This window comes from Pinus tabuliformis, chromosome 3_2 (assembly GCF_031772625.1).
Source record: "Pinus tabuliformis cultivar Carrire ecotype Pingquan chromosome 3_2, CPIR1, whole genome shotgun sequence".
In the NCBI taxonomy this organism is placed as follows: Eukaryota; Viridiplantae; Streptophyta; class Pinopsida; order Pinales; family Pinaceae; genus Pinus; species Pinus tabuliformis.
This window is the reverse complement of record NC_142302.1, coordinates 662,811,468-662,820,799: the sequence shown is the minus strand read 5'-3', so window position 1 is coordinate 662,820,799 and position 9,332 is coordinate 662,811,468. Positions and strand designations below refer to the sequence as shown.

The window sequence follows — 9,332 nt, the reverse complement described above, 5'->3', positions numbered from 1 at the left end:
TTCTATTTGTTGGTGTTATTGGTGTTAAGTAAGTGTTTAGCATGCTGACAGTTGCAGTTAAGTGTGAATCGTTGGCTTAACTGAATTGTTGGCTTTGAGTTAAGTGTGAATCTTTGGTCAAATCCAGAAGCAAAGTTCAAAGTGTCCACAATTGCAGCAGACGCAAAGTTCAAAGTGTCAACAATTGGAGTAGTTACGTGTGAAGCCTTGGTCAAGATCAAAGCAAGCATAGGTGTTCTAGTTTTATTTATAGTTTCTATTGATTTCACATTAGTATAAATTGAAGCTAGTAATAGAAAATTGAGAAAAAATCACGCAAAATACAGTAAAAAAAAATCATAAAAAATACAATAAATCAAACATGTTGGGCAAATATACTTCTTGAAACAATATGAACTTACAACATCACCCACAAAACAACTACAAATCAAATATATTGGACAAATATACTTCTTGAAACAATATGAACTTACAACATCACCCACAAAACAACTACAAAGTGAACCCTTTATAAATTGATCTTCCACAAAAACAACTACAAAGTGAACCCTTCATGAGTTGATATTCCTTGAATTGATCTTTAGAAATGAAATAATGTTAACCATAAAATATTAACATCACCCTCAGTGCCTAAATTTTGAATAAACAAATTTATGTAAACTTTACTGCAATTTTAAACCCAAAAAAAATAACAAAAATAAATCAATGGGGAAGTCAAGTTCAACACAGATATATATATACTAAATTAACATTTAAATTGAAAATTTTGAATAAACAAATTTATGTCAACTTTACCGCAAATCTTAAACAAACAAACAAAAATAATAATAAAAAACAAACCAATGGGGAAGTCAAATTCATCTCGAAAATATTAATATTGCTTTATTTTGCTTTTGCGTAGAAATGGGAGTTTAAAGAATCTTCTTAATAAACAAATGTGACCCAAGAAAACAGTGTCATGGTGAATTGAAAGACTAAATATAAAAATTGCAATGACCATCTTACACATGCACTTCAATCATTACCTTTAATTACTACGTTTAAGTCAACTGAAATATTTACAAGCAGCTAACTGAAATATTTACAAGCAGCCAACACCCATATTAATGTGCAATGACCATCTTACAAATATGCACCTCAATTATGAAATTATGAGGTTTAAGTCAACTGAAATATTTACAAGCCATAATTAAATGGCTCTTAAGAAGCCAGATTAATATGCCATTATTATCTTAGTCAACTGAACACAATTAAATGGTTCTCAATAAGCCAGATTAATATGCAATGACCATCTTACAAATATGCACCTCAATTATTACGTTTAAGTCGACTGAAATATTTACTACAAATATGAACCTCAATTATTACGTTTAAGTCGACTGAAATATTTACTACAAATATGCACCTCAATTATTACGTTTAAGTCGACTGAAATATTTACAAGCAACCAACACCTATATTAATATGCAATGACCATCTTACAAATATGCACCTCAATTATGAGGTTTAAGTCAACTAAAATATTTACAAGCCAGAATAAATGGCTCTCAAGAAGCCAGATTAATATGCAATTACCATCTTAGTCAATTAGACATAATTTTAATTCTTAAGAAGCCAGATTAATATGCAATTACCATCTGAGTCGACTAGACATAATTAAATAGCTCTCAAAAAGCCAGATTAATAGTCAACGGAAATATTTACAAGATAGAACTAAATGACTTTCAAGTAGCCAGATTACATATTTACAAGCCAGAATTAAATGGCTTTCAAGAAGCTAGATTAATATGCAATGACCATCTTGCAAAACCATCTTACAAATATTTGCATGCCAGAATTAAATGGCTTTCAAGAAGCCAGATTAATATGCAATGACCATCTTACAAATATTTACAAGCCAAAATTAAAAGTTTTAAGTCAACTGAAATATTTACAAGCCAGGATTAAATGGCTTTCAAGAAGCCAGATTAATATGCAATGACCATCTTACAAATATCTACAAACAGCGAGCAACCATATTAAATGGCTTTCAAGAAGCCAGATTAATATGCAATGACCATCTTGCCAAACCATCTTACAAATATTTGCATGCCAGAATTAAATGGCTTTCAAGAAGCCAGATTAATATGTAATGACCATCTTACAAATATTTACAAGCCAAAATTAAAAGTTTTAAGTCAACTGAAATATTTACAGGCTGGAATTAAACGTTTAAGTCAATTGAAATATTGACCAGTCAGAATTAAATGGCTCTCAAGAAGCCAGATTAATATGCAATGACCATCTTAGTCAACTGAAATATTTACAAGCCATTTAAATGCAATGACCATCTTAGTCAATTGAAATATTTACAAGCCAAAATTTAATGGTTTTCAAGAAGCCAGAGATGCAATGACCATCTTAGTCAACTGAAATAGCCAGATTAATATGCAATGACCATTTTAGTCAACTGCAATATTTACAAGCCATTTACATGCAATGACCATCTTAGTCAATTGAAATATCTACAAGCCAAAATTAAATGGCTTTCAAGAAGCCAGATTAATATGCAATGACGATCTTACAAATATGCACCTCAATTATTTTGAGTCAAGTGAAATATTCACAAACCAGAATATAAATGGCCCATATTAATATGCAAGGACCATATTACAAATATGCACCTCAATTATTACGTTTAAGTCCACTGAAATATTTACAAGCCAGAATTGAATGTTTAAGTCAACTGAAATATTTACAAGCCAGAATTAAATGGCTTTCACTGGCTTTCAAGAAGCCAATGACCATCTTACAAATATTTACAAACACCCAGCGCCATATTAATATGCAATGACCATCTTACAAATATGCACCTCAATTATTACGTTTAAGTCAACTGAAACATTTACAAGCCAGAATATAAATGGCCCATATTCATGAATATGCAATGACCGTATTACAAATATGCACCTCAAATATGCACCTCAATTATTACGTTTAAGTCAACTGAAATATTTACAAACCATAATTAAATGGCTCTCAAGAAGCCAGATTAATATGCAATGACCATTTTAGTCATATTCACAAGCCAGAATTAAATGGCTTTCAAGAAACCAGATAAATATACAATGACTATCTTAGTCAACTGAAATATTTACAAGCCAGAATTAACTGGCTTTCAAGAAGCTAGATTAATATGCAATGACCATCTTATAACTATGCACCTCAATTATCATGCTTAAATGACAGAATTAACTAGCTTTAAAAAGCTAGATTAATATGCAACAACCAGCTTACAACTATGCACCTCAATTATCATGCTTAAATGGCTAGGATATTTGTAGAAATTAGTATGTTTGCATGTTATTTTGGCCACAAATTATAAAAATAGTGTACATTATGATACAACAAGGATGCAAGAAACTACTAAACGGTTCCAAAAACTCTACATCAGAAAAGAAATAAAATTTGGCGTGAAGTACCAAGCCTTTGTCTTTGATTTAAACTTGTGATTTTCCTTGAAGGAAAAGCATATGTTAAGCCTCTGTCTTTGATTTAAACTTGTGATTTTCCTTGAAGGAAAAGCATTTGTTAACAACTTAACAGCTTCTGAAGTATCAATAAACAAAACCCACTCTTGCTCACTCATATCTGAGACTTTGATATGGTATTCAGTCCTGGCGTTTTGCTCATACCCGTTTTGAACTGCTCCAGTAGCCAAGACTCCTTGTCTACTACTACCCTGGTTTCTCTTTGAGAAACTAATACATCTCAGTGATGTCTCTTTGAGTGCCTAATAAATCTCACTACAGACAAAAAGCCTTTATGGTTCAAAAAGCCCTTTCCTGCATTTACCACTGGAACTGGCTCCTACGTTTCATTTCCTCTAGAGGTGAAATCTCTTCCAGCTTTGAAAGTGGACTCCGGCATCATCCTCCAGGAGTTTTTGGGGAAGGCCAGTTTGATGCAAATGAAGATTTGATAACTCTTTGACAATTTCTAAGTGTCCCATATGAAACAAGAGGAATTTGTAGATCATTTCTTTCGGAATTGGTTAAGCAAAAAATTGTTAAAACGATTTGCTCCCATAACCTATGCCTCTTGTTAAAACTGCCACACGACTCCTTCACCCAACCACCAATAAGAGTTCATGTAACTGAAATCCTCATGATCCATATCAAATTGAAATTGTTCAGGCAAATGTTCCTCTTCTGAAAAAGGTTCCGAACGAATATCCTCTCCCGCAGATTTAACGACAGACATTTCTTGATCAATTTCCAAGTTACACATCACTAGACTAACAACAGTCAAGTAAATCGCTTGAAGCTCACTGGTTTCCTCCTCTACTCCATGAAACTCACGACTCATCATTGCACTGATTTCTGCAAAACAAAGACCAGCTTTAGCAACCCTTTTTAAAGGAAAATAGTGGACAGCATCAAAACCCTTCAACAACACTCTCCCACCATGGTTAACTCCCGTCTCAGTATTTATGCATCCTTGGTAGGATCAAACTTATTCCAATTCATACTTTGAGAAATAGAAGCTTGAGGTCAATGGAGCCACTCAAAGTAAGGAATCTCTAGATTTTCTGGGAAGCAAACTATATAGATTTTCTGGGAAGAAAGACCATGATCTATAGGTGTAATATCAACGGATTCTACTCCAACTTGGGGATATCTTCTGACATTTTCAAAATTCTTGACAAGAAGATTGCCTGCATGTCTGTCAGTATTAAGTATATCCTAATATCTGGTATTCCAATCCTATGTACAACTGTCACTGGGAAACTAGATGTTCCGTGGTCAATGGCATCACAATCATGTCAGACAAACTGCTGAAATGAAGCAATCTTATTAACAGTCTGTCTCTTAATCCTTTTCTTCCTTGTAGTCACTTTACATAAAAAAAGATTGAATGTGTTGTTTTGACAAGCACAGTGGGAAGAACATTTGCAAAATGGTTACGCTGCAACTTCTCTGATAACTGTTTCTACAACTCTAACCTATCTCTTTAAACCAGGTTGCCCCAGAACTTTGCCAACAAATCCTTTTGGATTGTTGGGAGCAAAGGGATCCTCATCTGTTGGTTTTACGATAGCAACACTTCTACCTCCGTAATTTCTGAAATAGTCAGCCCCACCCAGCCCACCTCGAACAAGGATTGGATCTACACCATGGTCAACTGCCTTAGTCACGTCTTTGACCAACTTGTTAATTTTCGTGCAGCACCTCCCTTCCAAAATATCAACATCCCTACCTCTATCTCTTTGCAGGTGACAATCAACAATGGGAGGAAAACAAGGTGTAGAAGAACAGTGTTGCAGTGAGCTTCTCGTAAGAGGAAGAGAGGCATCGTTTCACACTGTACTCGGATCATTCTTCAACACTCTGCCTCCAAGTGTGAGTGAACTTTCTTCAGTGGGTACATTCAAGTCCATCTGCATCTACTTTTAAAGTGCGTGCATTGTCTTCTCTATCCAGTGCAATGCTCAACGCATCGCCTGTGTCTGTTTGAACCAATGTTGCACTAATCGTTATTGGGATAATTTTGGCGCGGGAAAAAATAGGAAAAAATCGTAATAATTGGGAAAAAATCGGTAATAATTGAGAAAAAATCGTAACATACAAAAATATTCATTTTTTTTTTCATTTTTTTAATATCTAAACCATCTACAACATAAAATAAATACATTGACACATAAATATGATAAAAGAACTAATATATAAGATGTTTAATATCATTTCTAGTGCTAAAATCACACATAACAGTGAATCATGTCCTGAATAGTAAGTGCTGACTCCTGAGTCCCAACTCATCCTCAAAATATAAAAAAAATATAATAATGTAACTCATGAGTCATAATGTCATATACAATGAAATAAACAAAATAACTAAAGTCTAATACTATTGATTTCTTCTGCTCCTCTTGCGAGAAAATGCCATAGCTTTCCCTTTCCCTCTAGATGCAGATGCTGGTGTTGGTGGAGTTGGCAGTGGAGTCTGTTGTGTTCTAGAAGCTGAAGAACTAGGAGTAGGAGCTATAGGAGGTAGACCACGTCCTCTACTGTTGGCAGGGGTGGCCCGGGCAGGTGGTGTCACCTCCTCCTCCTGTTGCTCCAACTCCTCCTCCTCATCCTCCCCCTCCACTACATCCTGCACTAACCAATCATCAGCAGGCTCCATGAAAGGCCTTTCGGCCTCAACCCTCTCAACCCTCCATGCAGCAATGGTGTCAATCCCATCCAATGAGATGGCCTCCATATCAGATGTCTTCTCAAGTTGCCTCACCCACAATCGAAGATTGTAGTAGACGTAGATGATGTCATTAAGTCGCTGGGACTCCAACCTGTACAAAGATTATGAAATAATAATTATAAAAAAATATTGTTTAATGAATTCAAAAATTTATTTGGAAATTTGCAATATTTTAAATTTTTAAGTGTTAACCTGTTGCACTTCTTGTTGTGTATTTTTTCAAATACACTCTAGTTACGCTCACATCCTGAGGAGCTACATGTTTGGCTGAGGATTCGAATGGCAAGCTTTTGCAGAAGGGGTACCCTAGCACCATACATTCTCCACCATGCATCTACAACAAAATTACAAATAAAATTTTAAATAAACATAAGAAAAAAATGGAATTTGAAGATACAATGAAATTTGAAACAAACTAAAAAATACCTGGCATTTTAATTGTCCTATGAGTCATAGCCATGTCAAAGCCAAATGTGCCACCTGCCATCCTATATGTCTCAATTTTTTTAGAGATTTCTGTACGTTCTGCTGGAGATCACACCATCTTTTGGACACAAGTTAAGAATCTATCCATGATCTCAGCATCAAATACAAACCCACATGCATAAGAAAATGCGGGGTTCAGGAAAATCTCAGCAGCATAAATGGGACGTGGAGTGTGTTGTTCCATCGTTCATCAATCACTCCCCATAGGAGGAGTTGTCTCTGAAACCCCTCATCTCCCTTATTATCATAGTAGGTCCGAATGGATTCTTTCACCATGTTCATGGCCTCATCCAAATAGCCCATTGTGGGCTTCTCACCATCAACTAACCGAAAAACCTTCACCAAAGGTTCAATAATGGCACACACCTCCTGCACTCCCGCCCAGAAGTCTTCCTGGTATGAAACTAGTCTGCATATGGCTTTTCCCTCTAGTTTGTGGCTCATTGGCAAAGCACATCACTCCTCTGAAAGAAACATTCTCTTCACATCCCACATAGAATTCAAGAGGGATTGAAAAGATATGAAACTGGTGGCAAACCGTGTAATGGCAGGGCGCACCAACTTTTTGTTGTTGGTTAATCTTCTCATGAAGCTAAGCACAGATATATGATTATATATAAATTTTGTAATGCTTTTAGATGACTCAACAATATCTTTGACAAAGAAAATTTTCCCTATGTCCTTCAACATCAAATCAATACAGTGTGTAGCACAAGGTGTCCAAAATAAAGTAGGATGCCTGTCCATAAGCATCTTGTCAGCAGCAACATAATTTGTAGTATTGTCCATTATGACTTGGACAACATTTTTTGCACCCACCTCCAAAATAAACACATCCAGCAAATCACATAAAGTTCTTGCATCTTTGATTTGTGCAGATGCATCAACAGATTTGATAAACATAGTCCCCTTGGGACAACTAACCAAGAAGTTTATAAGGGTTCTCCCCTTTTGGTCAGTGCAACTATCTCACATCACAGTGCATCCTGTTTGTGTCCATGATTCCCTAAAATCCTCCAATCTTTTGGTGCAATCAAGCTTTTCATTCTGAAAAATCTGGCCTCTCATGTCATGATAAGAAGGGATTTTGTACCCTGGGCCAACAGTTGCAATAGCATCAACAGCAGGCTAGAAAAATGGATTATTCCTTAGAATGCTGAAAGGAATATCACTCCAAAGGAGAAATTTTGCCAGCAACCTGTCAGTGTGTTCTTTCTCAGTTTTTTTTAGCATTGAACTGATAGATGGCTGTGAACCAGGTGTGGTTCGAGGAACAAAAAATGATGAGGCAGTTACTGGGTTGGTTGATGCTGCAGTAGAACCACTGGCACTTCCTTGTTCCGCTGACTTTTTTAGTTGCCTCTTCATTTCTGCTTTGGCCTCTCTAGTGTGGTCTAAAGTTTTCAATGCTTTCATGGCACTTCGGATGATTTCAGTATTTGTCTTTGTGCATGGCCCTACATCAAATCCAGGGATTTGTACAACGTGATACTTCAATCTGTACACCTCCCCCGACATATGTTGCTAACACAACTTGCAAGTCAAGTTTAGTTTATCATTCGGAACATCAGGTTCACCAAATTCCCAGAAAGAGTCCAATTTCCTTGGCATGTTTGATTTTGAACTTTGAAGTTGAAAACTTGAATGGTGTTTGGGTGAACCTATGGGAAAATAAGGATTACAATTTAGTATTTACAAGTTACAAACTTACAATTTAGTGTTTTACTATTTACATTGTACAAAAACTAAAAAAAAATACATTGGACAAATGTCAAAAACCCCATTCCAAACCCAACCAAAAAAACTAAAAAAAAATTACATTGGACAAATGTCAAAAACCCCATTCCAAATCCAATCAAAAACATAGAAAAAAAACAAAAACAAAGTTACAAAACAATGAAAACACAAAACGTTGATGCCCATACCGGTTTTATGGAGATAATGTTTCTCCTCCTTAGCTCACTCTTCGATTTTCTCCTCCAGTTAGTTAATTCAGCTCCAAAATCTCCAAGTCTCCAAACCCCAGCACGCCTTTTGTTGTCCAAATGACTAAAAAAAATTGTGTTTTTCCCTTTAAAGCACACGCTGCCCGACGGGCCCGCGATTTTTTCGAAAAAATTGGCTAAAAAAAGATTTCCGATTTTATCACCCGATTTTGTCGTGGTTATGAAAAAATCGCGGTAAAATGATAATATCACGATTTTTTCCCGATTAGTGCAACAACTTTGAACGAATACACACCTCCCCCCTGTCTGCTTTGTCTGCGTTCTGTCCATGTCCTTGAACCCATGATATTGACTGTTAAGGCACCCATCTAAAACAGCAACAGCCATTTGTGTTTGTACCAGACCACCCTTGTTGGAAGGCATAAATTATAATCTGCTTTCTTCGGAAAGCCAAAGCTCTCCTCAGCACCAAATTCCAGCCTCTAAGCATACAACTGAACAGGAAATTATCCAACGAACAACTGTGAAAATCAATCAAACTTGATTTCATAGCCTCTCAAAATTGGTGACAATGGCTCCACAAATACATCCTAAACATGAATTTCCAGGAGAATTTTGAAGGGAGTATCCGAAGCCCCTACTCTCACATCAGAAATGTCAGCT

General features: G+C 35.9%; 1 pseudogene; it reads right to left on the bottom strand.

Moving 5' to 3' along the window:
- Nucleotides 1–4,083: 4,083 nt before the first annotated feature.
- On the bottom strand, nt 4,084–9,056 carry LOC149182393 (phosphatidylinositol 4-kinase gamma 6 pseudogene; annotated as a pseudogene).
- Nucleotides 9,057–9,332: the final 276 nt, after the last annotated feature.